The sequence below is a fragment of the Falco naumanni genome, chromosome 3 (genome assembly GCF_017639655.2).
Source record: "Falco naumanni isolate bFalNau1 chromosome 3, bFalNau1.pat, whole genome shotgun sequence".
NCBI lineage: Eukaryota > Metazoa > Chordata > Aves > Falconiformes > Falconidae > Falco > Falco naumanni.
Window position 1 is genome coordinate 83,044,881 of NC_054056.1, and position 20,668 is coordinate 83,065,548.

At 41.1% G+C, this 20,668-nt stretch overlaps 1 protein-coding gene across 1 annotated transcript in view; it reads left to right on the plus strand.

Moving 5' to 3' along the window:
• The first annotated feature begins 3,126 nt into the window (after nt 1-3,126).
• The window catches only part of ZFHX4 (zinc finger homeobox 4), a 150,440-nt gene continuing 132,898 nt past the window's right edge, over nt 3,127-20,668 (plus strand). The window contains exon 1 of the mRNA XM_040588021.1: nt 3,127-3,505. The gene's annotated coding sequence lies outside the window, so the exon portion shown is untranslated. The remainder of the gene's footprint in view (nt 3,506-20,668) is intronic.

Here is a 20,668-nt window from a genome sequence, read left to right on the forward strand (position 1 = left end):
CCGCGCCGCCCGGCCCCGGGTCCTCCTCGCCTGCCTCCCCCAGCCCGCGCCGCGCTCCACTCTTATCACATCCCACAAACCTGCTGCTGCTGCCTCCCGGAATTAACCTTCTTCGATTTTTCCTAGCTACGTGGCGATCCCCGGGTTTCTTCTAAACTGTTAACATCCCGTAGTGCCTTTTTTCCCCCTACACGCAGACCCCCTCCCAGATAGCTACTATTTTGAGGGAGAGAGAAAGAGAGAGAAAGAGAGAGGCGATTTAAAACGTTAGGAAGGACAGTAAACAGTGGCAGAAGAAACCCTGAAAAAATGTGGACTCTCCTCTCGCAGTTCCTGCCTCTATCCCCCCCCCCCCCCGCCCCTTTGTTCCTTTAGCTGTAACTCAAGAACACCATAAACCTATATCCCCCTCCAAGAAGAAAGGGAAAAAATCTACAGCCAAAAAAGAATGACTTGACTGTTCTGACGATTGGTGTTTTGACATTAATGACACTAATGATATTGATGTTTCACCAGGAAAAAAGCACCAGGAATAAAGGCGGGGGGGGGGGGGGGGGGGGGGGGGGGGGGGAAGAGGGGGGACACGACTGACTTGAAATTGTTTTCGTTTCCTTATTCTTCTATGACATTAAGCATACGTGTTTCTTCACTTGAATTTGAAATAGATGTATTGTTCTGAGGTGTTTCTTCATCACATTGTATTTAATTGTCTTCAGTCTTTGGAAATGTGTTACCATCCTTCAGGCGTGCACTTGAATGGACAATGCATCCTTCTGAGACTCCCGTTTCGTCCACAATTTAAGCCTAAAAGCCCTCTTTCCATCATACCCCTCAATCTGATAACTGTAAGCTGGTTTCAGAGATTTCATTTTCACTCTTTGTTTGCATTTCTTTTTCCACCTGGTAAACAACGATGCAGAATATCACTAGTTTCCTTATTACCTTCATTCACAGGGTGCAGTGCCTGTGGAAATCTGCATACATTGCTCACTTTTTTATTTTTTCATTGATCAGTTGGTGTAATACTTAGGTGAGGTTTGAAAAAGGAATAAAGTTGCTCTTACGAACCCTCAAGTGCCCCCTGACTTCTCCTTAAGTTCGAGTCTTGGAGATTTTCCCTGAAGTTTGAAGTAAGGTTCCTCTGGACTGGGGTAAGGTTCCTTTCCCGCTTTATTGGCAGGCTCCGATTTTTGGAATAGCTGTACTTTCAGGTTGGCAATTTTTTTATTTACCTTCTTTTTCCCCCTCTCTCTCCTTCCCAAAGACCTTTTCTTCCCTCTCCCCCACCCCACCCCCACCCCCCCCAAAAAAAAACAAAAAACCCAACACCTAAACAAACAAACAAACAAAAAAAAAAAACCCAAAACAAACCCCAAACTATCAGGACCTTCACTCTGGCCTTAAACATCTGCTTTTAGACACTGTTCCCTGACACTGGCCTGTGCTTCCTTAAGGGCAACCTTAATTCATCATCAGGTGGGGATTTTCCTGTTAGTGTTAGTTCCAGTATTTGCAAAATGTTCTGCTGGAGTAGGTGGTTTAAGGCCCAGAGAGGTGTATATTTCTACCATCCAGGTTTTTGCTAGTTTGTTGTTGTTGTGTGCGTGCACTTTTAATGGAAGGTTGTGATAAAACCTTCCTGCTGTTTTTTGGTGTTTAAGGCCTAAGACAAGGTTTTGATGTGTATCGCAGGAATCATGAACTTCAAAGGCATGCCAGCTCTAAGGTTATGGTTCACCTGCACGGAGTCCTTGGTACTGTAAATATCTCTTGCATGTAACTGTGACTTAGTGACCATTTCTGGTATACCCATTTCTGGAATAGCATTATCAAAAATCTGCACGTGTTCCTGCGGTGTATTCGGATGCTCTTTGAATAGTCATGTTTTTATCTTCAGTAGGGGGTATTTTAAAGTATGTCTATTCCGAGTTTTAGTTAATTATCTTTTAATGAAAGTGTCAGTCATATTCACATCTGCAGTATTAGGTTAAGATAATTAGATTTTCAAATGAGAAGCAATCTTCTTAAACCCCACACAGGAAAATATTTGTAGAAGATTCCCATTTATAATGACATCTGTACATTCTACCCTAGTTTTCATCATAATAATCCACCCCTCCCTGCCTCCCCCCCCCCAAGAATGAAAGGTGTCTGGTAAAATATAGTAGATAAAATATTAATAAAGTATCAATACTCATAAGGAAAGGGGAAGACAATGCATGTATATGCATGAAACCTGTCTTGTATGCAAAGACTCTCTTTCCCTGGGCTGATATTTACTTGATTTTGATAAGGCTGTTTACAGTTGATATTGTATATTCTGGAAGGCTTTGCTTTTTACTTTGTTGCTATCTCCAAGCAATTACATGGCGGCCACCAAATAAAGCGTGTTATGTTTGGTGTAACTGTGTGTATGTGGAGTGTATGTGCATATGTGTAAATATGATGTAGGAAGTGAGTGCACGCATGTGTGCATGTGCATGTGTATGTGTGTAAATAAATCCATCTTTATCTCTGCATGGGCAATTATTCCCTATCTTAGATATATTATCTTTCCTTTCAGAGTTGTCATACATTCATTACCCCAGTGCAAACATATATTTTTCATTAAATCCCCTTAAAAGGGAGAAAAGGGAAGAGAAAGACAGACTGACAGACAGAAATTTCCCCCTGATGGAATAATTAATGTAGACCCGTTTCTTTTAAGTTCCTGAACAGTTAAAAAAGCAAGTCTGTCTTCACACCCCCCCCCCCTTTTTTTGTTTTTTAATTTTCCCTAGCCATCTACTTTGTGTGCCTGTGCGTGTGTGTCTGTGTTACTAATGAAGTTTGCAGACTTGTGTTTGTATCCATGAGCTCCTTTCTGCTGCCCCTTCTTCTCTGGGCTGGCTCTGTGGCTCCCGCAGCCCCGGCGAGCCCCCGGCAGCCGCGGCAGCTCCGGCTTCCCCGGCTCCGGGGCTGCGCGTCATTTGCAGCCCGGAGAATGTTGATCACCTCACTAATTACACCTCTCCCTCTCCTCTTCCCTCTCCTCTCCCTCTCCCTCTCTCTCCCTCTCTCGCTCTCTCTCCTCTCTCTCCCTCTCCTCTCTCTCTCTCTCTCATTCCCAGAGTGCATATCGGGAATAGACACACAAAGACATGCGCACTCAACTTAATCAGCCATTTTTTTAAACAGGGCTAAAACGATAATAATTAGCAGAATAAAGACATATCGGATTTTCATTTCCTTTCCTCCTTTTCCCAACCCCTTCACAACCAAACAGCGAGACCGCGGTCGGCACATGCTTTAACAACTCCCGGACCCCAAAGGACCGCTCCATGCCCCCCACTTCTTGCTCAATCATTTTTATTTTCACCCAATAAAGTTGGAGGATTATTTTTTTTTTATTATTTTTTTAATGAACCTTCTCTCGTTTACTTGGATGTGATCAGCTGTTAAGTAAATAAAGCAAAACAAAAAAAAGAGGCGAAGATCCAGTAGGAACTGCGAGGGGAAATGGAAAGTAAGTTTTTTCTTTAACTTTTATTGAGTAGTTTGTGTTAAATTTAGGTCGAGTATCGATTATCTTTCCAGGCTGATCTTGCACAATCTTTGATATTTCGCTCTCGCTCTCCCTCTCTCTCTCCCTCTCTCTGTGCCTCTTTCTCTCTCTCTCACATACACACACACACTCACATCCCCAGATCCCGTGTACCTCTCCCCTCTCTCTCTCCCCCCTTTTTCTGCCTGTTTCCCCATTTTTAGGTACAGTATTTACTCTGGTTTGGGAAGGAGGGGCTGCTTTTTCTCTCTCCCTTCTTTCTTTCTCTCTCTCCCTTTCTCTTTCATTCCGGCGATTACATTTTGTGTATATATTTTTTTTGTTTTGCTTTGGGGCTGTAGGTTTGGGGTTTTTTTCTCTTTCGGGCTGTAACTTTCGGATTAAGTGGAGGACCCTGCTCAGTTTGCAGAAGAGGTTCGGGGGGTGCCCCCCACTTTTTATTTCGCTTTTTTTTTGTAGGGAGTTCGGGGAGTGGGGGAATACTGTCAGTTTAGGAAAGACGTTACGGCTGTCAGAAGTCATCGCTTGCCAGCCCCTTCAGAGCTCGCACTCTTGTTTCGCAGCTCGGTGCCCCCCAAAACTTTGAGGTGCTTTTTGAAGGCGCATTCCGCTCTCCCACCCTCCTTCCCTCTCCTCCCCATCTCCACCCCCCTCGGCCCTCCCAAACTTTCGCTTTCGGGCGGGGGGGGGGGGGGGGGGGAAGCCAGCAGGGCGATGGGGACCCTGACTGCGTGCGTGTGTACAGGAGAAGGTGTGGGGTGCTTTTCCCCTCTCCCCCCCCCTTTTTTTTTTTTTTTTTTTTTTATTGTGCAGGTAGGTTTCTCAGGAGCAGAGGCAGGGGAGGCTGTGCGGGTGTGTGTGCGTGTTTGTGTGTGTGTGTGCGCGCAGGGGATCGCTCTGCTGGCTGCCGTCTCTGGCAGCAGGAGGAAGAGGAGCCCGTTAGGAGCGTGCCCTGCCTCTCTGTCAGTTTCGCCGCGCGGCGCGGGGAGGCGGCCCGGCACGGCACGGCGCGGCACGGCGCGGCACGGCGCGGCACGGCGCGGCACAGCCCAGCCCGGCGCGGCACAGCCCAGCCCGGCGCCGCGCGGCACAGCCCGGCGCGGCGCGGGGAGGCGGCGCGGCACAGCCCGGCGCGGTGCGGCGCGGCCCCGCCAGCGGGGATACGCGGCTGCAGCTGCCTGTGGGCGGCTGCCGGCCGGGCGCCGGCGGAGCCCCCAGCATCCTCACCGTGCCGTGCCGTGCCGTAGCGGGCAGCATAGGAGGCTGCTTTCAGCGCAGCCTTTCTGAGATTTTTCAAGGGGGGCGGGGGAGTTGTTTTGCGGGACAGACGTCTATTATGTTTTTTTTAAACCGAGGACTAAGGTGTTTAAAGAAAGAAACCCACAAAAAACCCCAACCAAAACAAGCAAAAAAAAAAACCACAACAAAAAAACAAAAACAAAACAAAACAAGCTCATAAACAGCGAGAAGGCAGTTTGGTTCCTGCTCTAACTGCTCGTGCCAGAATCAAGTGCATCCCTTCTCATCACGGCGGCTAATGGCAGACGCGTCCCTGCTTCCCCCTCTTGCCTTACATGAAATTTCCTGCAAAAATGCTAATAAACTTTCACCCCATCCGATGCCAACTTACGGCGGTTCCCCTTCACCTCCCTCCCCCTCCTGCATCTTCCCCCCCCCCTCCCCCCCCCCCCCCGCCCCCCCCCCCCCCCCCCCTTGTGACTCCCCCGTAGAGGCAGCAGAAAATGCACGGGTTGGTATTTCTTTTGTTACCTGCGAGCCGGGCGGCCGGGGGTCTCTCATCGGCTGCTTAGGGCACTGGGTCCAACCGAGAGAGGAGCCACATCAGTCGGGTTCAGCCTGTTTCACCTCAGCGCCGTCCCGAGGAGGCTTTAGCCACCATACAATAACACACCCTCCTCCTCCTCTTCCTCCTTAGGTACCAAGGCAGAGATCGCAAACATAAAACCCCCCTCCCCACCAAAAAAAAAAAAAAAAAAAAAAAAAAAAAAAAACCACAAACCAACCAAAAGACAACTTGCCAGGCTGAAGATGGTGGATTTACATTAAGCCAGACACAGGCAGGTTCACTCAGGAAGTCTGACCATCCCGTTTTCTGACAGTTGCATTTCCTCGGCTCCATTCCGTCCTCCTTTTTTTTTTTTTTTTTTTTTTTTTAAATTTTCTTTTTATTAGCCTCGTTCCGTTTTTAATCAAGGATTATGTAGTTGGCAGGAGGAGAGCAGGAAAGAGAGTGGAAAGAAAGGGCTTGGGTGCTTTTGGGGTGGTTGCTCTGAGGGTGTTTTCTTTGATGGTGTATTTTTTTTTTTCCAATTGTGTTTCCCCTGGATTTGCAGTGGCTCGATCCTTAGGAGCGGTGGTGGAGTGTTTAAAAAGATCATATGTAGCATTATATTTTTAGTTTGGTGGTGGATGGATGGAAGAGGTAGTGAGAAGCCTTTGCAGCCCTGCCTGTTGTTGGTTAGATTGAGGCAGAGACTTGGCTGCGATTGGGACGCGACTGTGACATGGGCATCGATCGCTTCCATTGAGAGCAATGCAAAAACACAGACTGGGTATGTAACACTCTCAGTGCCATCAACACTTGTTTTACTTTATATTTACTGGCAAAACTGACAGAACGATCCGGAGTGTTTTTCTTTGAAATAAGGAGTACAAACATTTGGATGGGAAGGTGCACAAAGATTATGGAAATAAACGGGGGGTTGAAGGTTTGGGTGTGTGTGTGTGGGAAGAGCCTTAATCATCATTGCTCCACTTCCTATTCAACTGACTGTATTTAAGGAGTTTCTCTCTTTTCTCGACTGGGGGATCCTACTAAACTGGTTGAAATGAAAAAAAAAAAAAAAAAACCAAACCAAAAAAACCCAATCAACCTTGAGGGAATATCTGCTAGTTTTCAGCGTTTGCGGTTTCAGCCGGTAGGAAGGCACACAAAATAAAAGATGGCTAGCCAGCTGTTTTAACCTCTTGCACCTGGCTCCAGAGCTGGGGCTCACCAGGATTATTCAGTTATTCGTGCTATCTGTGCTTGAATATTTATAGTGTATGATCTAGAGATCCTCACAGTGCATTGTAGCATCTCTTTATCCTTTAGTCGTGGTCTTTTTGGACTTTGTCAACATAAACATGTATTCAATAGTTTTCATTTTTATGATAATGAACATAGAGGGTCAATGAAATATAGAGGGAAAAGTCGTAAATCTGCAAAAGTGAAACCTACCCAAGGAACAAAGAAAGGTCAGGTAAACCATCTGTGTAAGTCACAGTAATAGTACCTGCTGTTTGGTTTATGCAGTGATACTGCTTTATTATTCTATAAAATGAAACTTATCCGCTAGATCAAGTTAAAACTAAAGGAAAGCTGTGGAGATGATAAATGGCATTGCATGCATCTTTCAGAACAGGGAGACAGTTGTGTTCCTCGATTTTTGAATAGTTTAGGTTTATTTGTGAAGATGGTGCACCAGCAGATAACACATAAAGGGGGCCGAGAAAAATCACTGTTTAATATTGCAGAATTTACTGCTTCCATTCTGACCATAAGCCTAAATTTACACAATGAAATTTGATTATCTCTAATAACAATATTAGATCCTGCACTGGATGGATGAGAATTGAGGTGGTTTTGTTGATTGCAAGGGTTTAATGTTGCATTTCAGAATCTGATGTGGTTTAGCCTCCCTTCCATTAACTGGAAAACCCCTGAGGTTTTACAATTATTTCTTAAAGATAATACATTTAAGATTGCATTGATAGGCTGAAGAAAAGTCATAAAGGCAAGAAGGGAAGCCCTTAATAACTCTTGAGATTCAGACATGTTCAGCAGTTAGATTGGCTCTGACTTCACCAAGGGTCGACAATGTGTCATTTCCATGAAGCCAAATTGCCCTCTGCCTATATGATATTAATGTGCAAATCAATATTTCAGGGATTAAATTTCCCTTCTTCATTTTTTATGGTTTCTACCTCAATAAGTCTCAAGTCTATTAGAAGAGGCTGGATGATTTAAAATCTTTCACTGCAGAATGGCTTGTCGTAGCCTTGTTTCACAGACCGTTTTTGGATTTTCGTTATAAAAGACTAAAGGCATTCCAAAGAAGTTGATAGTCAGTATAGGGACATGCTCACTGTTGTAAAGCCCTTGTTCGATTAAGAGCTAAAAAAGGTATTGAAAATATAATATATATGTTTATATAACATATATACATTCTACTGCTTTAAAAATATTGTGTTAATCACCTATTGATTTATTTCAAAATCAATTGAAGCTCCTTTCTTATTAGTGATTTGTTCAGCATTCTTCAGCCTTGTTGTTAATTTTCTTAAACAGCATGCATGAATTAATCTGCTGGTAGAATGTGTTTCGGGTTTTCTCTGAACTGTATTTAAAACCAGGCGTTTTTACCTATTTAAGCTAAGTGGTGTGAACAGTTCAGTATTGTGGGGCGAGCCAGGGCACTGTTTTCTGTACTTTGGATTCAGCATTGTTTTAATGAAGCTAACGGGTGTTTTGTAAATATTTTATGATATCTGCTCAGATGCTTATCACCAATGTTTATTAAGAGTTTCCATTGAATATTCAGGATCAGTTAAAAATTAAAATGGAGCTATCTGATCTGGAAGGAAACAATACATGACAGAAAATTTAGGTCAAAATACGAGGTTGTGACTTTATCACATAATCTTGGGAAGGCCCTACTGTCTATCATTTAGTGTTGTTTTATAGTCTTAGACCATCTGGACCAAGTTCCGCACAGCTGCATGAATTTCATATGTGATAGAACATTTTTTCCATTCAGTGTGAAATGTTCCTTCCTAAAAACGTACACCAGACTCGCTTAATTTAGTCTGCTAAAAGAAATGCACATGAAAAAGGACAAAAGGCTCTTTAATCTCTGCAAGCTGTTTGTTTTTCTTCAAGATTCCTGTCTGTTTGGGTTTGAAAAGTCATGTTTATTGAGCAGATGATTCTGAGGTGTGACATTAAAATAATATATGATTTTTGTGCTAGTTTCTGCTCTCCTAGTTAATTTGCAGAACTACTTTTTATGCCTGTCAAAACACACAGTTAATCTATTCTTATTTACAATTAATCTCAATAAAATTAATCTTAACTATGCCTTAGTCAGTAGCTTAAAATATCTAATTATATTCAATTAACTGCTGTCATAGTAATTAACACTGCTTAATTGCCTCTGCATATATTTATGTAAAGCTCATTAGTTACTGCTTGCTCTTTTTTTCCTTTTCTCTTTCTCATTTTTGTGGCTCTGAGAGCACTGTTGTAAAACCCAGTCTAGCTTTTGACAATTTGGGTCTTGAAGAACCTGTGACAATGGCAATACATGTGTTTGTAACCTGTTATGTGGGTAAATATTTGTATTTTCATATGCAAAAGGGGTACCAGAGCTGAGACTCTAAAGGACTTCTAATCCAGCTCCACACACACCCCCACATCCCCACACCCCCCCCCGGGGCTTTCTCCTACCCCAACACACACAAAAATGTTTTCTAGCCTTGTTGTTCGAAATATGAGAAGCCAGGTTAAGCTTTGAGTTTATAAATGAAGAGCTTTTCTGCATCTGCCTTGGGGCTGTACCCAGAAGGCAGAGCTTTGCTGCTCCAAATTCATTCAAAGGGTTAAAGACTTGGCCAAGGTTCAAATCGAGAAGCGCCCAGGGAAAGTGCATGTGAATATGTACAAGTTTCATGTAATTAGTGCTTAATTATATTAACATATGCAAATTGTCAACTTAGGAGCTTGTTGAGCTGGCAAAGATCAGCCAGGCACAATTGCTGTATTGTTCTGAAACAATAATGGATTTCAAGTTGGATTGTGAAAACACATAACTAGCTATCTAATTTAACTCATACCATGGTGAAATTTCATTAGTCTCCATGGAGACTGGTTTAATTGTGCTGACTAATGTTCTGGGCTGCAGAATGTCCTAAAAAGAAAGCGTTGTTTGCCTAATCCACCTTACAATGACACTTGTTTGTACATGTTTCCCTTGTGTGAGAATTTGCATATGCAAATAAATAGTTTCTCTGCCCCATTTGTCATGGCTGTTCATTACCCATGAAGAGGACATTGTTACTAGGCTGTTACTGAGTCTCCCAAGACAGGATAGTGTCAACCAGTCCAGCCACATTCTTTCATAATTTGTTTCTGATTAATAGACCAGAGTGAGGCTCATTCTATTCAGGCCTCTGCAAAGGGAAGGTCAGTTCTGTCACTGAAAAGAGTTTCCGCAGCAACTGAAGTTTTTTCTCTCCCTCCCCCCTCTTGCTTTGGCTAAAATAATCATATTTTAAATAATGTATTCTTGCTCTAAGGAATACCTCCACTAATAATCTCTAGTTTCCTAAAGCAAAAGATAGGAAAATAAAGGAGATTCTGGTGTTGGAATATTAATCCTGTTTTTGACAGAAAGGTAAACTGATATAATTGCTTTTCAGTCGAAGGAATGGGGGTTTATACAAGTGTGAAAGCATCGGAAAAGGATTAGCATTTTTTTGCATAATGAAAAGCTCTGTTGAATAGGGCACTGAATGGTTGACTGAATGACTGAGATGAAAGGAAGATGAAAATGCAGGCTCCTCTTTCCTTATGCCTATGTTCAGCTCTCCCTAAAGTTATGTTTGTCCAAGACCTGAGAAAACAAGCAGAAGCTCAGATTTTAGCAACTTGCTAAGATGCCCCGAGTTTCCATCATCATGTGAAGCGATATGTACGAGAGTAGTGCAGCGAAAGGATGAGAAACACAGGTTCGTATGGAGGGGAGCTCCAGGAACATGACAGGCAAACCAAATATTGACTATTGGGTATCGAGGATTCCCAGCACTTTGCTTGAGGGAAAGAAAGAGGGAGGAGGGGGGACAGCAGGGAGGGAAGGAGTTATTTTAAAAGTTGCCAATGGAAATTATGCATCAATGCATAATAAAGTTTAGTATTCAAGGAAGCAGGGTTTAGTCAATATCTGTTTTAATTATTAAACTATTTCTCTTTTGGAAAAAGTTATGAATTCTGACTCAGTGCTGTTTCAGTGGCACAGGAGCCTTTCTGGAGAAAAAATTACTCTCTTCGTTCGGCTTTGAAAATAGAGAAAGCTTACCGAAATAGAAATTGATACCTGTGCATAAGGAGCGGGGTTTTTGGCGTGACTGCATCAGCGTACTCAGGTTGTTTAAAACATTTGGATTCCAGTAGATTCAAGGGCCCTGGTCTCCTCCTGCAGTCAGTGCTAGACCCCCGCTGACTTCAACCGGAGCAGGATCAGGCCCCCAGACAGGGCTGCAACTGGTTAGCTGTTGACAATGTGATCAGTGCTTCTAATTATGTTCTCTCAACAGTAATTAGGGCAGTTAAAATACCATAAGTGTTGAGCCACTTTTGAAAGTGGGAAGTGGTTCTTTTGTATGTATGTAAATCAAATGCAGTGTGAATAATTATTTGTATGTATGCATATTAAATAGGCTCTTTTTTTTTTTTTCCAGGTCAGCCTAATTACCAATTTAGAGCTACTGTGGAAAACTGTTGGTAGCTGGACTAAATATTAACTTGCTTGGGGGATTTTTTTTTTTTTTTTTTTTTTTTTTTTTTAGTTTGCAGAACATTTATTTGTAAATGCTTGTTAGTTCAGTGTTGGGCTTGATCCGATAATATTTAAACAGTTAGAGATGCCCCTAAGAAATTAGGGTTATTTATGGATAAATAAAGTAAAACTGTAAATGCAGAAAGTGCTTGGTAAGAATAAAGGCACAAAAATTGTATCTTTCAAGATGAAGCTAAAGACCTTCTGTGGGATTTGAGAATGTTTTATTGCTAACTTTATGAAATGCCTTAAAACTTCTTTTAAAGGAACATGTTTAGAGGATATTCTTTCATTCTGGGAACAGCTTATTAGAGTATTTCCATAAGAAAAATGTGTTAATTTAAAAAATAAATTCATTTATATTTTAAAATATTGTTAACCAAGCACCATGTGTTGTCTCTGGCAAAGTTCCAGCCACTGTAGAACTGGATAACACATGGGTTAATAATAACTTCTGTGATGTCTGCATTCTTACTGAATGGGCAGAAACCCAACACACTGAGATACTGGGATTCAAGATTTTAGAGTGAGATGTAACACAGAATGTGTTCATGTGAACAGATGCACAGATAGAAGAAACTAAAAGACATGTATGGGTTGTTTTACCTAGTAGGTAAACCAAACCTAGCAGGTTCCTTTTGGTTGTTGTTGAGTTTTGTTGTTGTTTTTGAAAGGGGTATTAAAAACATTTGTTGATAGTGGAGTTCAGTAGACTTGTAGAGATAAACTTGTTTTACATAAATAAGGGCAGCAGGTTTAGCCTTTAATACGTATTACTCTATTTCTTTTTTAATAGTCACTCTATAGCATGTTTTTATCTGTATTTTCATTATTACTGCAGCTCTCACTGAGTTCCAAACTAAGCCAGAAAAGTTTGCACCAGACTGAAATATGGCAGTCTAATGGAGGAATGACTTTTTCTGCTTTAAACAAAATATTCTGAGGAACAGTTTAACTAAGTTATATGATCAAAATAAAAGTTTTCTAGATTAAGGCACTCTTTTATATGTTCACATTACTCAGCATCAGGTTTCAATGGGGAAAAAAAAAAAAGAGCTTTAGAAGGTAATTTGTCCATATTATATTTTATTTGATTTTGGTACTTTTGAGAACAATTTTCAAGATGCCCAGAAACTGAGATCTCTTTATAGACAAATCTAGCAGACTTTCAGCACTCACAGGGACCTGATAGGCTGTACCAGCTTCTAAGGAGGTGTTACAGTCCTTCAGGTCAATAGTTCACAAACCAAAGGCTGCATGTACATGATAGACCATGGTGACTCTGAAAACAAATGTTTACCATATAGGCTGCAGCAGTGTCTGCAGAACAAGTGATACGAATACTAGATGTACATCTAGAACTATTTAAATATAGATAAACACTCTGCTTCTGAAACAAAGAAATCCTTATGAAAGACCTGTGTTGATGTAAGCCCAGGACACATAAACCAAAAAGAATGGGATTCTTCCCATTCATCCCAAATTAAATTAACAATAACTCTTCTGAATTCGGAGGAGTAATATGGCTGTAATATTGGCAAAAGGTGCAGTTTTGATACTAGCAGAGTAAGAATCAGGCCTTTAGTGACCATTTGACAATAATCCCATAAAACCAGATTGAAAAGGTTTCATCTCCTCTTCTGCCATTTCCATTTGTAAGGATTATATGCTTAGTGCAGAAGGCACCGGAGGGTCTGTAAGAAAGAGGTGTTCCAGAGGAGGTCAGTTCGGTGCCTTTCACCAGGTAATAGCAGAGCTGAGGGCCTGGGAGTGGCAGTGGCTGAAGGCTCGCTCCTCCTTGTTTTGACACCAAGGCTGCCTTATAAATTCACCTAATCTGAGATGACAAGGCAGCTGTCACTGGTAGTGCTCCAGTGTTTGGGGCAGTGTTGGAAACCTGGAGTAATACCAGTTATTTCCACACCTTTTCCAGAAGACAGTAGTGTAACAGACAAGAATAATCTCTTTTTGAAGAATAACAAAACCACAACTTGCCTCTTTGCCTTCACCTGGGGAAGGGAAAGAACCTTTCTTCCTTCTCCTCCATTGGGGAGGATCATTTGATTTTTGGTATTCAGAAGGCCAGAGCTTCTACAAGGAGAGGTGGTGGTGGGGAAATCCTTGGATTTGCCAAGTGTTATATGACGGTTTCAAATGCAGGTGTTTTTTCTGTGTGAGAAACCATGGCTGTGCCTCTTCAAATAAGAGTTTCTCCTTGTTTAGTGCCTTCCCCACTTCAGAAATGAAGGTTCTGAGTGAAAAGTAACTGCTTAAACAGAAAACTTATTCCTGCAGGTTGCACCCTGGTCTTTTTATATTTTTCTGTACTGAAGTACGGTTACTGATTTTGTTTACAGTGCTGAGGGTTTAAATTAAAGAAAATGTAAGATTTCCAAAATAAATTATTTAGCTATATGGCAAATGTAATCTCTCAGTCCCTCAGTTCCTCTGAGTTTTATGAACTGCTCGCCAAAAAAAATTACTGTCTTTGCTATCGTGGTGCAGCCATCTCTGGGTTGGGAAGGGTCACCCCATGCACAAACAACCACGAGCCTCTCTGCTGCAGCACAGCAGTGTGCTTCAGGACTTCTTCCAGCAGGAGCAACTGATTGCTGTAGGGAGGCAAAACGTGATTTCTCACTGAGTCGTCCTCCAGTGAGCTCCAGTGAAAAGCATCACTTGAGTTTTAAGTCCCAACTGGTCTGGCCTGTGGATTTCTCTCTCCTTTGATGGGTGTTTTCCCCAGCTGTGCTGCAGCTTCTAATTATGGCTGAGGGCCTCTTCCGAAGTCCAATGCCACCTCATCGATTTTGCTGGGTTTGGATCAGGCCCTTGCAAAGAAGAGTATCATGTACTGAGACACCCGCCGCAGCTCAAGCAGCGGCAGGTCAGCCCTGCCAGGCAGCGGCCAGCTGGCCCCGGCCCTGCAGCCAGAGCCGCCTGCTGAAGTCACAGGGCAGGGCGGTGTGGTCACAACTTTTTTTTTTTCCCGAGTGAGTGGAAAGGCAGCAAGAAACAATGGTGTAAAAAAATGTTAGTCTTTAAACATAGTAGGAGCTGGGAGCCTGACACTAACTCAGCCACTAGAGTCAATTCAGCCATCTGGAGATTGTGACATGTGCAAAAAGGGGGTTGGGGGGAGACCTTAAAAATGCGGGATTTAATTCCACGTTGAAACGTATTCTCCATGAAGGCTGCTGCTTTCATGTTGAACAGCGCAGGTCTCTCAGTGGTTTTGTGTGTCAAAGACATTTGTACTGAAACACTTAGTGTCTTGCCACAACTGGATGTTAGTGTTTCTGGACCAGAGCTGTTTGGCCCACCACTGAGTCTGCTGTTGATATCAGTTTGTTTTTCAATGTTATCACTATTTAAAAATAGATTTTGAGGCTGCTTGAATTTTTTTAAATACATACAACAGCAGTGATTTTTAAACATTACTGGTTTCAGTTGTAGCTGTACAGAAGGGTTGAATCTGCTCTCAGCATATTTTTAACATGATTTTAATAATTGGAGGCAAATATATTAGAAATCTTTTAGGTTCATTTAAAAATCTATGAAATTTAAACAAATGCTGAATTGTGTAATGGTTTGTCTGGGAATTACTTAGCTGCACAGCGTAATAATATTTTATTAGCTGTCATTTGTTTTCTAGGAAGAAAATGGTGATTTTTATGTTGTGTGTTCTGTGAAAACTTGGCACTGAAACAGGACAGTCCCTGAACATGAAATTCTAAAAAGGTGGGACAGTAGTTGCCCAAAAGGTGAAGACTTGAGAAAAATTGGGGTGGGTCATTTCTTTCCTGAAATGAGGCAGGGTACAGATTAGGAGCCATTAAGGTTTGCCAGGAGTTGCTGGTCATAGAAGCCTGTTTAAGTGCTCACTGTCAACAAGGAAATCATGGGCAGCACTTAAAGTGGCTCACCTCTGATTTATTCATAAACCTCACACGAGCACTTGGCTTTGTTCTTGCTCTGGTAAGGGGGAACTGATGCCAATAAGAACAGGAATAAAGAGCTTCTTGCATGGTCCAAAAGTGAATAGCACTTTATCTCAAAGCATGACCTCCATTCCCAAGATCTGTTGTGTTACAGTTGACTCTGCTAGATGTGTATTCTCAGATGAATTGCTAGAAGAGGTTACGACAAATATATACTTTGTAAACCCTGTAGATGTAACAAGAACCATGTAACTGGAACTTACGTTCTAACTTGACAGAAAGGTTGTGGTATTCATAGTGAACTGAGAGATTTCCGTTTCAGACAGTGCTTTAAGTTGGTGTTTTTAATGTGAGTCAGAAAACAGTATGTTTATGTGGCTGCGATTCAAGTGAAAATTTTATATTCTTTAAGGGATTAGTTTGAGAAACGTATTTTGATAAAAGCAGGCACACAGAAATGCAAAGCAGTTCAGAGACCAAAAAGAAAAAAAAGAAAAAAGCTTGACTCCGTTTTTAGGCATATTTGATTGCTGCTGCTTTATTTTTGTTTCTCTAAAAAAGGCAAAGTAGTGCTCGCAGTCCGTGATGGGGGAAGGGACCTTTCGAAGACGGTCAACTGCCATGTTTGCACTGGGGCAGAGGTTGAGTACAGTTACTTAAATCCCCAGAGAAACATTTAGTTAACGCTAGTCTCTTTCTGATCCTGTCTGAGTCTGGTTTTCTTTTCTACTTTTTAATGAAGTTTGTTTGTTGCTACATTTAGGTTATATTTTTAAACTGACTTGCATTTTCACAGCAGATTTGACCAAAGGAGTCATAATGGAAGACAGTGATGAGAGTTAATGATAAGTCTTTGATAAAGCAGTCCTCGTGTGCAATCTGATCACAGCCATCAGCTCATTTGTCATGGCTGAAGTGAAAATGTCAGGACCAATGAGTGTATCAGTGCTGAAGGGGGCGAAAGGGCTTTTGGAGACACTTTTGTGCTGGGAGTGGGCCATAGCTTAGATGCAGCTCTAGGGAAATACTGGGATTAGCCAACTCTGTGCACAAATCCCTAGCATAACAGAATTAGTTGGGAAAATGAGGTTTGTTAGAGAAAAAAAAATATCTGTAGAACTGCTCTAGGCTGCAGCCCAGGAGCTATGCAAAACAGTAAGGAATTTTATTAAAATAATTTTAGCAATGTGAATGTACACACATTCCAACAAAAATTACAATTGGTAGCCAACATTATAATAAAACTCATCTTAATGCATTTTGCATATGTACGTGGGTTTGCTTCTAGAAAAAAATAAGTGCATTTAAAATAAATACAGTCTTCACAGTCTTAAAAGCAGGTTTTCTGAGTTTGACACAGTGGAAATTAATACAACATATTTAAATATAAACTGATGCTGATGATCTTTTGACAGGGGTAAGTTCAAATAGAAGATAAGGGTAGTCTCCCTGCTGCAGACACTTCTTTACTCAGGAGGTATAATTCATGCAATAGGAACATATTGATTGCCAAACTGGGACTCTAGTGTGGCTGGCCTTTTCTCCCTTTGACTGGTCTGTACAAGATGCTTCTGAAGAATATCACAGTAGGCAGATGTAGGATAACCTGCTGTATATGCCTGTCTTGCCATGATTGCAAATGCAAATTGTTTAGACCTCTGAAGAGCAAGGTTTAATATCCCCTACAGATTTTCCTTTCTTTTTTTGTTCCCCCCCCCCCCCCCCCCCCCCCCGCTCCCCCCCTTTATTACTCTATATATACATTTGGCAGCCACTTTCCCTTCTGTTTTTTAACCTGGGTAGATTCATGATCTCAATGGTATCCTGCAGCACTGAGTCCTACTGTCTAACCCCTTTGCCCTTTTCATCATCAGGTTTTAATTTGTCACAGCTTAGCTTTCTTGGAAACCTGCTACTTGTCTTTTGGTAAGCCTCATCTTGCTTCCTGTTACATACCTAGGAAGAGCAGGGTGCTTTTGCCACTACAGTCTGTAAAAATGCTGAAGAAATCTTGATTTCTTTGAGGTGAAGATCCTACTTGCCAGACCTATTTAGCTGCTGTGGCACTACGTAGGTGTTTAACCAGGTAATCCCATTACCTGCACAATGCCAGCCCAAGAGGAGTAAGCATGAGTGAGTTATTCCATCTCCAGTGCGTGGAGTGGTTAGTGAGGAATTGTCCAAATACTAGACACGGGTAGATAATTGTCTGGCTGGCTACACCAGTTAATAATGGCTATTTACCTGTGGAAGGGATATTTACCTGTTTTGCTGCACTTCCCACATGCTTGATATTGCAGAATTGGGAGATTTTTAACTTCACAGGTCCGTGCCGAGGGGGTTCAGCAGACTGCCAGCACTGGGCTGACGGCAGTTTTTCCTTTGTTTGGTGTTCCTGTTAGAGGTGCTGCTGCAAGTTTATCATCTTCCTTTTGGATTTAACGGAAGGTTGAGAAGAAAATTGTTTGGTATCGGCTCCATTGTATCGCTGATCTGGTAGCTGCCACCATTACGTAAGGCCTTCGAAACGGAGCAGAGCGTGGCGGAGGACAGCGCTGGCCCTCGCTGTGCTCTGGGTTATTAGCGTGTCTGTGCTGCTACCATGTGTTGCACGGTGTTCACCCGTGGAGGAAAGCCCTCTCTTCCTTTTCCTTTCCCAAAACTTGGGCATAAGTTTGGGAGCAGGCAGAAGGAGCGCGTATGCTGATCGGAGGGGGTGGAGAGCAGGGTGTGTGTGGCAGAGCCTTAGGCTGTGGCTCAGATACCAGGTAATTGCCTCTGGTAAGCCTAGGCTTCCTTGCAGCCGGCTTGCAGCTAGCCTGTGAAACTACCTTTTGTGGTCACGGGCTTCAGGCCCGTGGTCCTTCTGGGCCTTCTTGTGCTATGAACATGGCCACAGGGACTAAAGATACCAGGTAACCTCGAGTCTGGCATAGAAACGTGTAATAAAGCTGCAGCCTCTAGCCTTTAAACCCCAAACACTTCTCTGTTTATGCGTGTCAGCGTGAGTGGCAGCAGCAAAGTGATTTATTTAATCTAACTAGTACTTATCTTTGTTAGGAGTCATCTGCAGATTTCTTCCATTTCATATACAGTGAATTGTCCTCTTTCAGATAATGTGCTTGTACAACCTTTTTTTGTTGTCGTTGTTTGTTTGTTTAATTCTATTGATTTACTTTATTGAAGTGAAATATCTGATAACTGTTTCCTACATTTTGACTCTACATAGTCAAAGAAGCTGATGAGATTCTTCTCTCCCTTCCACAAGCCCTTTAGCTGTTTTAAATGTATAATTATCATTGCATGTCATTTGATAGCTGCACTAATTGCTGCCAACCATTGTCTGTTTGCACTTAATGCTGAAACCTGATCAACATCCTGCTTTGGTTGATGTTTGGTGGTAAACTTTAATTAACTCTTATTGTATTGAAGAAGAGCTCAGTCTCTGTGCTAACTAATCATTTACCTTCATTATGTCCTGACAGCTCCACTTGTTCCTGGTACTAATAGATACACCAGTCAGTAAATAAACCTGCAAACCTTCATGCCTTGAAGTTGTTCCACATTGATATTTTGTTGCTTAAAGTATAATGGTGTAAAGATAATGATTTCAGTGAGTTTTGTATCTCTGTTTTTCCAGACACCAATCTCAAATTGCCTTTTTCATGCCAGACAATATAATTTTAATAGTAACTGTAGATTTAAGATAACATTATTCCTTCAGCATGGTTCCTATATACATGCATCTTTTGAATCAATACAATTAAGCTTGTCTCCTGTTGGAATTCTTGTAATTATTTTTCCTGAAATACTTTTCCTGTAATGATATTGAAGTTAAAGTAATCAGGTTACTGGCAGATCATGTAAAATTCAACTCAAAATTGCTGGCTGCTTGATTTTAATTTGTCTGACATCAAGTTTGTTTGAAAAGGGATAATATGTGGTTAAACCAAGGAACTTATAATTATGGTTGACATTTGTTTGTTTATAATGAAATCTAATTAAAGTTCATACATTTTAAAACACAAAAGTTAATTACTGAATTGCTCACTTCACTTATGCACAGCAGTCAAATTAACTTGCAGAGCAAAAAAATGGCAAAACACTATGCATAATAAAAACAAAATGTCCAGCTGATCTTGGCAATACAAAACAAATTTGCCATGATAATATTCTAGAAAAAACAAATGCTTTATTAATAACTAAACTGTTTAAAAAACATCCTGTATATTCACTGACCAGGCTGATTTTAATACGGAGCAATATTTAAATGTTTTACATGATTTACAATGCCCACAGCTTTTTTATTTCTTCTCAGATACATAATTGGAAGAGTCTTGCACTCTTGTGAATATGCTCAGAAGCACAGTTCTTTATTTTTTGTTTTCATCAAGACCCTTTCTGAAGTCATCTGGAGTTGTAGTATCTCCCCGAGAACTGGAATGTTTGCTTGACTACCTGCCTTGTGATAACTTTTAGAAAGATAATTGCAGCATTTTTAGCATGCAAGCAACTTAGTATTAGGCAAACAAAAAAAGCAACGTTTATTTCACAGTTAGTTTTGAGACAACAAAGAGGTTAGGTGAATATTGTAGAGCCATCTTGACACCCTGGTCATTATTTGTTAGTTTTGAAATTCAGTCTTACCTTCAGAATGTGCTCACAGAGAACAAATCGAGACTAGCAAAATCCCAGTTTGTAGTAATTCACACTTTAAAAGATTATACTCCTCTATTTTACATCATTACAGTTTTTTTAGTATACTTACTTACGTTAATATTACATTTTTGTGAAATTAAATGTGAAGCAAAAACCTGCATTTCTGTATTTTTTTCTTAAAAGCTGTGAATGCAAATGATCTCTTTCATAGTGTTTGAGAACAGGTGACAGATCCAGGCAGTGTGATTTTTCATGAAGACAATTAGTATTAATCTTCTAGCTTCTTTTATTTAATTTAGTTCCATGTGAGTTTAGAACAACACCTAATGCAAACTAACTTTGGTCAGAGTTAAAGAGATTAACTGGTGAAAGCTTTACAGATTGGGAGTATTGACATATGAATAAACACAGTAAATATGATTTATTAATTCCTAAAATGATTGATGCAGTGAATTTATTTAAAGGAAAAAGGAATATGGATTCAATAGCTATGCTTTATATTTAACAGGATTATTAACTTGAACTTCCAAATTTAACAGGGATTTTGGGGGTGAGAAGGGAAAGTATGGGGGCTCTTCATTAATGGCATGCTTGTAAAATTGAGTGTAATTTACATAACCTTTCACAGTGTATATTGTGTGTGTTATAATACAGGATCTGATTGATTTGTAGATTAATATTTATTTAGCAAAAGAAAATCAAAGGGATTAAGCAGTCATAATTTTAACTCTAATCCTACTTTGCATAGATGAGACAAAGGGAGGTGATTAATGCTCTAATGTTCACTGGGTCACTATCATTCAGATGCACCTTTCTCCAAAAAGAAAGAAAGGGGAAAAGTTGATGCCTCCTCCTAGTATTGGCAAACAAGAGTTTTCTGGCAATACTTTAACTGATTAGACCATTCT